We start from the raw sequence: 12,056 nt of genomic DNA, 5'->3' as shown, positions 1-12,056 counted from the left end.
ATCTTCCAAACCGCTTATCCTATATAGGGTCGCGGGGAGTTGCTGGAGCCTATCCCAGCCGTCAATGGGCGAAGGCAGACTACACCCCGAACTGGTCGCCAGCCAGTCGCAGGGCACACATAGACACTGTCACTGAGCGGGAATCGATCCCACGCTGCCCGCACACAACTCAGGCGTGTGTACCACTACACTATCAGCGGACGTGAGAGCGTATATGTCATTTTCTTTTTTTAATACAGTTCTCGGTCTCTTAGCCAATGAAATGCATCAGAATATACATGTGACGGTGTCGTGAGATGTCAGAGCAGTAATGGCGGACGCTGTCGATCACGGGAGCTCCGAAATGAATAACGGCAGTGATATAGACGACACGCCCGTAGACTTTAAAGCCGTGAAACCATCCAAACGTGATGCATGGTTAAGATATATGTTCGTAGACAATGACGATTCAACATCTTTGCAAGAGAATACAGCATTGTAATTACCACTCGATTTAAGAAAAAATTTAAATTGTGCTTCACTTGCATCTTCGCTAAGGCCTGCGTGAAAGCCACATGTCCAAGCTCTCAAATTCTTTTGGAATGATGATCTGCTACAGGGGCTGAGATATTAATAATTTTGTAGGTGGCGAAAATGTCAGGTTTTCAAGGGTGACTCCAAAGATGACCGTAGGTTTTAGAGAGATGTCTCATGAGGGGCTTTAATGGGTTAATGGACATTCAAGAGAAGCATTAACTCTTCAACATTGTGCCTGCAACAGACACGCATGCATGAACACATAACACTCAAACACACATTACTGACTTAGGTCTTCACAGAAAGCACCCCTTGTTTACTCTGTCTAATCCTGTAACAGACCATTTAGCCACAGATCGGCTTATTTTCAAGTGAGGGGCTGTGCAGGTTGAATGCAAACAACTTGGTATTTTAACTACATAACCCCAAAGCACTCCAAGCCTTGGGTGCTAAACAAAGCTGCAGATGCCTGTATTAATATTCAAGACCAGCTTCTCTGACTATAAAATGGCCACGTGAAGTTGCAAAGAAGGTGAATTGGGCCGCATGATTGAGCTTCAATTGCTCCCTAAAGCCCCATATATTTTACAATTTTAGAAATGAATAATAAAGTTAGAAATAAAATGGCCTTTCAGACTGAAAATAAAGCTAAGGTAAACTAAGGACAGATGGTGCAGAGCAGTCAGACCTCTGCCAATGCTGGAAAACGCTTACTGCATGACATTGGCAGGTAAACTGCAAGATCTCCCCTTGTGGATGAAGTGGTCCAGTGGTGCCCAACGGATTGGACAGTATTAATGGCACAAGCTAGCAAAATGGGTAAAATAAACAGACGTATTTGAAACGTTTCTTTGCAATGGGGAAAAAGTCCAGTGAGAATTCAACAAAATAGCCTACGCCCAAGAAGAAAAAGAGAGATATATTTCACAGACAATACCGGAAGACCTACTTGAAATATGGATTTCCGGTGACAAGTGATTTCCACGCACGAAGGAAGCCCACTCTGCGCAATATCTGCAGAGATATATAGACTTCAAAACTGATTCGTCAACAAAATGTAAGTGACTTGAGAGAGTCATTCAATAATGGTGAAAAAAAGCTATAGATTCATGTTTATTACTGTAGAATTTCATCTGTCAAGCGCAGACAACTTCCTGTTATCAAATGGCAGGATGAGTCGGGGTCGAGGCAACTCCGTGCGCTGGAATGTCCATATAGGCGCTACACGGCCCCAAATATAGTAGTAGTGTATATATATATATATATATATATATATATGTATATGTATATATATATATATATATATATATATACATATATATATGTATATATATATGTATATATATATATGTATATATATATGTATATATATATATGTATATATATATATGTATATATATATGTATATATATATATGTATATATATATGTATATATATATATATATATATATATATATATATATATATATATATATATATATATATATATATATATATATATATATATATATATATATATATATAGTATAGAAGACTACATTTGCGCCAGCATGAAAACGAATTTAGGCCCGGTTTTACGCCAAGCGCACGGGTGCCAGTCAACAATTCAGATAATCAGTGACTCGAGTCAACTCGGGGCCAAGTCATGTGACTCCAGTCCCCCATCCTCGCCACTCTATAATATACTGTATATTAAGAACAGTATAATATATCTGCAACAGTTAGGGCTATCCACTTCTTCATTGCCGATCAACCCAAATAATACCTGTATAGTATATGTGAGGCCTCAAAGCGTTGTTTGCCGATAAGAACACACAGAGCCACAGTTTTTCTGTTGCAGCGGTTGGTATGTGTACGAGGGTCAATCACCAGTTGTGCGTAAATGTAATTTGTTCAGTCGATCATGTGCCTTCATTATGTTATGGTAAGATTCATGCATTACTCACTGAGAAAACATGGAAAAACAAAAAACAACCACTTTCTCCGTGCTAACCAAAGTGTAAAGAAATTCCTGTAACCGCACTTTGATTCCAAACATAAATGGAAATGAGTTTTTTCTTTAAGACATACATACATTTGATGGAAGTTGGCTTGGAAAATTCAAAGCACTTCCATCCATCCATCCATTATCTGTACCGCTTCTCCTCACAAGGGTCGCGGGGCGTGCTGGAGCCTATCCCAGCTGTCTTTGGGCAGTAGGCGGGGGACACCCTGAACTGGTTGCCAGCCAATCGCAGGGCACACAGAGACAAACATCCGCACTCACAATCACACCTAGGGGCAATTTAGAGTATCCAATCAACTTACCATGCATGTTTTTGGAATGTGGGAGGAAACCGGAGTGCCCGGAGAAAACCCACGCAGGCACGGGGAGAACATTCAAACTCCACACAGGGAGGCCGGAGCCGGGATCGAACCCACGACCTCTGAACTGTGAGGCGGACGTGCTAACCAGTCGACCACCGTGCCGCCTCAAAGCACTTCGAATGCAACAAATTTGTCTGAGCCACTAAAGCCAAGTTTCCAACAAGTGGTACAGTTCAATTTGCCATGGTAGGAAAGGAGCGGCAGCACGGTGGGCGACTGGTTAGCACGTCCGCCTCACAGTACACTCTAAATTGCCCCTAGGTGTGATTGTGAGTGTGGATGTTTGTTTGTCTCTGTGTGCCCTGCGATTGGCTGGCAACCGATTCAGGGTGTCCCCCGCCTACTGCCCAAAGACAGCTGGGATAGGCTCCAGCACGCCCGCGACCCTTGTGAGGACAAGCGTTATAGATAATGGATGGATGGATGGAATCAGAGCAGGTAACCTACATCATATTGATGAACTGATTGTTGATTAATCGTGTTTTGAAGCAATTGAGGCAAAGTGGGAGTACAGTACATACCCCCAAAAATAACTTTGAAAGGTTGGTAAACTGAGTAAACATTACTACCCTCCTTTGAAAACAGGCTTACAAAATGTGTCCTCAGTGCATCAGATTGAATCTCACAGCACCCAAGGCAACAATTTGGCAGCGAGAGAAGACCCTCAACATGACAAATGGCTCATGTTGAGATTTCATGCAGGTTATCCTGTGTCAGCTAAAACCCAGTGTCTGTTTAATGGATAAATCCCCTCACTGAGACAGAAATGAGTCCAATCTTGACCATGGATGGCCACTGATAAATTTTGATTTACAGGTATACAGTACACATTAAGCACGGGCAATTCAGTTGTGCTGAGAGGGTGTGGTGCAAAATAGCACTAAGAACCGGTTAAGTGTAGTAAAGAAGCTCGGAAGCATTTGGTCAGGACGAGCAATGACTGGCAATTCATGGTCATGTGAAATGACCGGTTCTGGTGAGGTGACGAGAGACTGTTACTGAGTCATGCTTCCACAAACAGGAACTAAAAAATTTCCTAAAAAAAATACAAACAAACTGAATGGCACAAGGGTTATTAGAAACCAGCCAAAAGTTGCAGAAAAACAGACGGGTTGAACCATCATCAAGCAAAACATCAGGATATTGAGGAAGACATCAGCACATCTCAATTCAATAAGCATCGCCTATTTCCCGTCTGCTTATTTAATCAACCCACGTGGTCTGAGTCAGCCAAAAGACGTTGAGAACAGACTTAACCTGTACCACGTCACACGCAGGTGCCGCACTCCTGACACACGGCAGAGTAAGGAAAAAATAAAAAATAAAAACAGTGTTGTGTACCTTGCGGTCCCACAGACACTATGACATGTGCCCCATATTGTTTTTATTTCATCGATCACCACGCTGTGCGTGTGTGTGTGTGTCTGTTGTTTTTGTTCGCCATTTTTTCTTTGTTTGGCGCCGGACCACGTGGTCGATTAAATATGCAGGACGGAACGCGGTGGTGGTTAGGCGATGCCCAGCTCTATCAATAAGGATTCACGTAGGCTTTTTTCCATTGGCTTTTAGTGGCTATGTGTATTTGAATAGACTGACCAGCTTCAACAATGTATGTTAAAGAAGAACGTAAGAAGAGAAGTGAAGTGGAACTGCTTCCTGTTCTATCACCACGCTATTCTTTAAACAAAAACAGTGCTTCTCAGCCTCTGGCTTGCAGGCATCATTGCTAGCAAAGTGCATCTAGCGACAAGTCAAACTTGTTAATTAATTTGAAACATGAATGTGAATATCAGTTCAGTAGAAAAAATTATGCTTTGCAAAGTTAACTTCAAACAGCATTTGAGTAGAACAACTTTTACCCTTCTAATGGAGCCAAAGCCTTATAGTAATTCACACTGTTTAAACTGTTACTGTTGCACTTGAATGGATCGTTCATTTCCTAAAAAAAAAAAAAAAAAATGAGGACAAATTATTGATTCTCCACTTTCCTAAAAAAAGAAAATATATTTTTAAATAGATAATGGATGGATGGATGGATGGATGGATGGATAATAATTTTCTTGTATGCATCTCAATTATTTAAGACTGATGCACAGGCTAGGCCTCGCCTTTTAAAGCCAAACACATAAAAAGTCACAGATACAAAAATACCTACACTTCACATGCATATTTTGTATTTGTATTCATCTGATTATTCCATTAACAGATGGGCTAATCGGTAGAATTAATAGATTCTAAAAATAATCAATAGATTTTTCCCTTTTGAGACTTTTTTGTTTATTGGAGAAACATTGCTTGCAGTTAGCAGTTTTTTAGGTTTCATGTTGTCATTCATCATCATTAATTTTAAGGGTGTTTTTAACAGTGCTTTAACGTAACATTAGACTTTACCTTGTATGACATTTATGAAGGGTAAAATGGTAATCAATCCAAAAAGGTTTGATTATTCATTTCCTTTATTTCCTATACCAAACAATTCAGAGGCCCATCTGTAGCCCCAAAAGGGAATACATTTGAGGTTTAAGATTCCACACTAGGATTTGAGCCTTGCATTTAGCTCATTGGTGTGTCTTGGGCACAAAAAAGTCACTGGTTCACTTCCCAATACTTTAATACCATAATGTGTAATTTAAATGTATTTTAAATCAATGTGGAGATAAATGAAAGCAGCTAAAGTTGGTTTAGCTTCTCGCTCCTTGCCTGCTGGCGGGAGGAAAACATAGAGGTTGCATCCAAAAGCCGTAAGATGGTACGCAGTTCATGTTCTTAAAAAAAAAAAAAGTTGGGGGGAGCATGGGGATGAAAATATACAAAGTTGTTGCTCGGGGACATGCAGTAATAAAGCGGCTTCTCGCTGACATGCATAAACAGCTAGTGTATCTCCAATATTTATTTCTCCACAACTCTAAACCACACGTTAGGTCACAATCTTTAAAAAGGAACTGCAACAGGCTCTGGGGAAAAACAGCATATTACCGCTTTTGGTCAAAAGCTGTCAGCAGTCAGAACTTGGACTCTAAGATTGAATTATCCCTAAAATAGCAGCTATCATCTGTGCTTTAGCTTTCCTATTTTAGGAATGTTATCATTCAACATCAACCAAAGCAGTGTCAAACTGAGTCAGAATAAAAGTACAAAATGCCATCCGTGCTTGTGGCTTCAGCAGTATACCGTTGTACTGCTCGATGAGGTCATGTTGGGACATAATAGTGCCGGTCATATTATATACGATAAGAACGCGTTAAGTCTATCCAGTCACCGATCAATTTTTAGGCAAGGCAAGGCCGTTTTATTTATATAGCACATGGGCAACTCAATGTGCTTCACGTAAGCAAAGACAACACCTACAAGCATTTGCAAACACAACAGTAAACAACATTTCAAATGCAAAGCAGAGAAGCAAAGTCTTTTTCTTGAAACGTCGCCAACTTAAACTGGACACGCTGTCGTACAGGCATGTTCATTGGCGTATGTTTGTTTTGCTGCAAAAAGACCAACATTACTCAAGCATCAACTGGGGGCGGCGACTAGCAGATAACTGATAAGTCACTTTTGTGACAGTATACAGGTTTGGGTTACCTTCATATTTAATGATAAAAATAGGGATGGCCGAGTACTTACAGTCTTGCCAGGTATCATACCAGCCTTATTTTAAGGCATCGGATACTAATGGAGGCCACCGATACCAGCCACCAATACTTAAAGGAGAAATCAAACCCAAACATATTGTTTTCAAGAATATGTTCCCCACAGGCCCACTTGTTGAAACACGGCATTCGGATTAATTTTGCGTTTGTGGAATATAAATTAAGCAGCAAAATGCAATCGTTTTTAGCCATCTCTGGGGGCGGCCATTTTCTCTTCTGTCGACTGAAAATGACATCACAACTGCTCAGGGCTCAGGTAAGGACCAATCATGGCTCAGTTTCAGAAAACAGGTCAACCGTGATTGGTCGTTACCTGAGCTCTGAGCTAAAAACGGGTGGATTAACTCTTATTCCACAAACGCAATATTTATCAGAATATCTTGTTTCAACTCGAGGGCTTGCATAGAACATATTCTTGAAAAAAAATTGTTTGGGTTGACTTCTACTTTAAATTACCTCTCTCTGAAACCGGCTAGAGTTACCTCTCTTTCTCTGGTTTGAGTTACCTCCCTTTTTGAAATGTTAAAGTCAGAGTTTCCCTCCTTTCAGGGTTAACAGACTCTGAGTTTTAACTAAATCTGCTTTGTGAAACAGACCCCTGACCTCTGAACCACATAAAAGAGCATCATTTAAAGGACTTGTTAACTACGCCCATGTTTGGACTTCCTGACTGGAGGGAGCTCGAGCTGCTTGCAGCGTCTCGTCAGTGGTACGCGTGAGTGTATGTGTGTCAATGTATGCTTCAAACAACAGTAAATGCACTACTGAAACTGTCAGGAAAGTGGGAATGGGGTGCAAATGAAGGAATGAGTGTAGAAATGTAATGTGTGTGCGTGGTGCGCGCCAGCGTCATCGTGTGCACTGAGAGGGGTGAGAGCAGTGCACTATTGCTCACGCGCACAGCTTAGAGGGAACCTTGGTCAGGAGTAACCAATCCTAACGGGGACCTAAAATTGCATCCAGGCACCTTTCATAAATATTTGTAGAATTTGATGATCCTATCCTCCAAATACTTCCAGGTCATCTCGCTCGAATAGGATAGTAAAGGAAATTTCCAAGGCAAAAACATAATTATAATAAATAATAATAATAATAATATTATTATTATTATTAATCATATAATAATAATAAATATATTATAATAATAATTAGGATAATGGATTTTTATACATACATACATTGAGAAATGTACAGTGGTACCTCTACTTACGAAATTAATTGGTTCTGGAAGAAATTTCTTAACTAGAAAATTTTGGAAGTAGGGACGTGTTTTCCATGTAAATGCCCTAATCCGTTCCAAGCCCCCCAAAATTCAGACATGAATGTTTTATAAAGCATGAAAATGCATCAAAACATGTAACAAATACATGTCACAATTAGATTTTTGCATAATAAATGAGAGTTGTGCATAATGTAAAAAACAAAGAATACAGTAAAAATAAAAATGATGGTCGTTTACCTTTTAATTGCTGTCCTCATTGCTTTTTGCCCTCGGGTTCATGTTCTCTCTCAGAAGTGGCTTTTGCCTGGCGTTTTGTAAAGAACTGATTTAATAACGCGGCTACTCTCGATATATTACAGTCATATTCTTTGGTGAGATCAACCAAACGCATCCCTTTTTCATACTTTTCCATTATCTCTTGCTTTGTTTGTATGGACAAAAAAAAAGATTTTATTCTTTTTTTCTTTTCTCGTTTCTCCATCACTTTCTTGGTGAATACTGTAATTCACACAAAACTATCGGAATGCCAATGGGATTCCAGGAAGATGCTAGGTAATAACCAATGGCAGAGCAGCTATGAGTATGTTGCGTTCAGGAAACTCTGGGGCTGCGAGAAGCTGTCCATACTGTATTTTTACCTTTTCGTATCCTGAAATTTCTTTCGTAACAAGGGGCAATGTTTTCCTATTTTGGTGTTTCGTAACTTAAAAATTTCATATGAAGATACGTTCGGAAGTAGAGGTACCACTGTATAATGAAAAATGAAAGATGTTAAGTATTTTGTACGTACGCCTGTATTTTGTCCAGATACTAAAATATCATTTTTGTCATACATCTGGTCACAGTGAGTGTGTTACAAAGTTATCACAATCTCCTGAAAGACAAGACTTGTCAGCTGGTTTGTCCTGAATTAGACGTTAAACCCTGTTTGGAGACATGCATCAATACCATGTGCTATATCAAGGCTTGTAAAACTGGTCCATGAGAACAAGCCTTTGTGTCAGAGTTTCAGTATTTCTAAAACACTTCTATCGATAGTAGATTTTCAGTGATTGTGTGCTTTAATAAATTACGTTTCCCAAAGGCGTTACCCTAAGGGGTCGGGGTTAGTTGTAATAATGACATTATTATTGCTAGCCGTACGCCCAAAGTAATCACGGTTCAGTACGAACCTTGATTTTAAGATTATGGTTGGGTTAAAAAAAAAAATCAGTTAGGGGACAAATTGCAAAAACAAAAACACTGGTCTGTCAAAAGCCTATCATCTGCGATGATGTCCACTGGCCAGACGCTGAGCTGCACTTTGGTTGTTTACGGACCAGGTGTGTAGCTAGAGTGTGAGGAAGTTACACTTCTTAACCTTAACCTATTATGTTCTGCAGGCACCCTAATAATCTGGCCATCATGTTGTAGAATTATTATGATGGATAACATTGTTTTGATGCATCACATGACGTAAAGGTTATCTTGTCTGCCTCACAGATTTCGGGTTCATAGTTCAAATCTTGTCTCAGGCCTTCCTGTGTGGAGTTTACATGTGCGCCCCGGGCTTTACCCATGTTGACTGTACCAAAGTCAGGCTAATGTACCACTACACCATCAGTGAGTCGAATACTAAACATAAAAATCTTAATTGCTTATATTACAGTAGCTCATTTTGTAAATCATTTGCACATTTTAACATAGTTTTAAGATCTGATTATTCAGCTTTAAATTTGTTTTTAAAACATTTTTATCTCCTTGTTTTGTGTATCTGTTCAGTTCCCTCATTATTTACATTTTATTTAATACACTGTTTTTGTAGAATTGAACTCATTTTTATATATTGAAATGATTTTGGACGTTCTTTTTTTTTGCACTTTGTTATTCTTACACATTGAATCTTGCAGGATGGGGTATTTTTTACCTAAAAACAAACTACATGACAATTTCCTAGCAATGTATACTGTACTGGTTTTAAGTTTATTTACTTTATTCAGAGGCGGTACGGTGGGGGACTGGTTAGCACACTGGCCTCATAGTACAGAGGTCCAGGTTTCAATCGAGTTTGCATGTTCTCCCCGTGCCTGCGTGGGGTTTCTTTGGGTACTCCGGTTTCCTCCCACATTCCAAAAATATGCATAGTTGGTTAACTGAACACTCTAACTTGTCCCTTGGTGTGACTGTGAGTGTGAATTGTTGTTCGTCTTTGTGTTCCCTGCGATTGGCTGGCAACCAATTCAGACAGCTGGGATAGGCTCCGGCGACCCTTGTGAGGACAAACATTTCAGATAATGGATGGATCGTTTATTTAGTTTATTTTAGTTACTTTTACTAGGTCTTCTAGATCATAGTTATTATCCCACTAAGTGCTTTATTGCTTGAAATGCAGTGTATATCCACCGTAGTGTTCCCTTTTAGCACAATGTGCTACCTATTGAGATTAAAAACAATGCAGGATTTGTCAGAAAGGATCCAGGACTGGTGCAGATATATTTCAAATCCAAACTACAAACTACATTTGGCGTAATTCGCTTGGAGTGTAACGCGCTTTCCCATCCTTTTCTCCCACGCCTTCATGCACTCAGTTGGGATTCTGCCAGGATCCCCCACAGACCCGTCGTCACGGCTATCTTGATGTCGAAGAGGTAAAAATGACAGGTCGGGTGAGTAGGGAAGCTGCACCAGCACGGCGATATTGTTTTCATCCAGGAACTGTCAAGACGCTCAGGGCATTGTGAGCAGCCATGAGTCGTCCTGCCACAATTCTCTCTTCTCGCACTGAACAAAGCAAGGATGTCTTTGTCGAACATGTTGAAGGAGAAATACCTGTTGTTGAGGTTTAAAGTAGGGGTGTCGCGATCGGATGTCGGTCCAATATCAGCCCATAAAACAGTATCCGATTTTATCGGTCTACATTCAAAATATCCGATATGAGCACTCGTAGACAACCAGTCCACTCCATTATCCGCTCCTGGTCTTGTATCCAGCAGCCTCTGGATCTAGCATGCAGAGCCGATGTGATCAAAACAAGCACTCCTGTGAAGGAGCGAAAGAAAATGTCGGCGGTGTGGGAGTTCTTTACAGGGCTTTTGGTACTCCGGATTCGGGGGTGCACTCTGTGCAGCCGCCCAGATTTAAAGATGTAGTGAATGAAAAGAATTATAGGTTGTATATTAAAACCAGCCGAAATCGAGAGCCGAAGTCTTCTCAACAAAAAAAAAAATCACAAGCGCACGCACTGCTGTCATTTCCTTGAATGAGATTCAAAGCGAAATTTCCCTCTGTGGTCACCCGGCATGACAGTCTGGGTCAACCTCAGGAGTGGAGGCTTCAGGCGGCCATCCGCCAGAGGGGTCGGATGCAGGAGAGTGAGGATGAGCAATCCGTGCCTTTTCCTTTTTAACTGTACTTATCTTCGCTGCTAGATACTCTAATCGTGTGGACCCAAAAGGGAAGGCAACCCAAAAAAATGTCTTGACAAGAATATGTTCTATGTAGCCCCACTAGTCTAAAGACGGCATTCTAAGTGCTTCAGAAAACAGATGGATGGATTTTGTTTTGTAAATTATTCTGTGAGTGATTTATCCGTTGAAGCATTAATATTAAATATAGAGTAAAACACTCCATTGCGCTGAAATTTTAAAAATAGGAAAATTAAGATTAATTGTTGAGGAGGTGAATTTCTGTAAATTGGCAGATCTGTGAATGTGATTCAGTCATATTTTTTCGAAGTTAAAGTTTGTCACAACTAGTACAAAAACAGTACAACGAGTACAACATCGGGCTAGAGCCCTGCTTTAATTTATTGTGCATTTATTTTATTCAAGTGAAGTACGTTCTCATGTTTGAGGTTGAATTTCTGTAACCCAAATGTTTGAAATAAATGGGTCACATTTTCTCATACCCACCATTGCTGGCTATGGCTATTTGTTTTAATAATATAACATGATCAAGTCTCTTCTAACAATCCGTACTAAAAAAATAAACGAAAGCATGTGTCATTCCTGCCGATATCATATCGGACGATATCGGCATCGGACAGTACTCTGGGCCGCAATATCAATATTGTATCGGAAGTGATAAAAGTTTATCGGTACTCCCCTAGTTTGAAGTATTTTTTTACCAGTTTTGGAACTTTCCCAAACGCGCATCATACATGGACATGTCAAGCTGACAAACGTATGAACAATGTAAAGCAGCAACACTACCAGAGCAGATGCAGGTTTATAGGAGGCGTATGAATGATCAAAACACAGTATCATTCGCAGAAATATAATTTTGTTTAGGGCCTCAAGCCATGGCCAAACATTCACATTGCACA

The 12,056-nt window shown here is 40.1% G+C and overlaps 1 protein-coding gene across 1 annotated transcript in view; it reads right to left on the bottom strand.

Annotated features, from left to right (window-relative positions):
• ppm1lb (protein phosphatase, Mg2+/Mn2+ dependent, 1Lb) overlaps positions 1-12,056 on the bottom strand; it is a 59,406-nt gene that overhangs the window by 46,401 nt on the left and 949 nt on the right. The gene's annotated exons all lie outside the window — the stretch shown is intronic.

This window comes from Filicampus tigris, chromosome 7 (assembly GCF_054856515.1).
Source record: "Filicampus tigris isolate MCC_2025a chromosome 7, RoL_Ftig_1.0, whole genome shotgun sequence".
Lineage (NCBI taxonomy): Eukaryota > Metazoa > Chordata > Actinopteri > Syngnathiformes > Syngnathidae > Filicampus > Filicampus tigris.
This window is presented reverse-complemented; position numbering and strand designations above follow the sequence as displayed.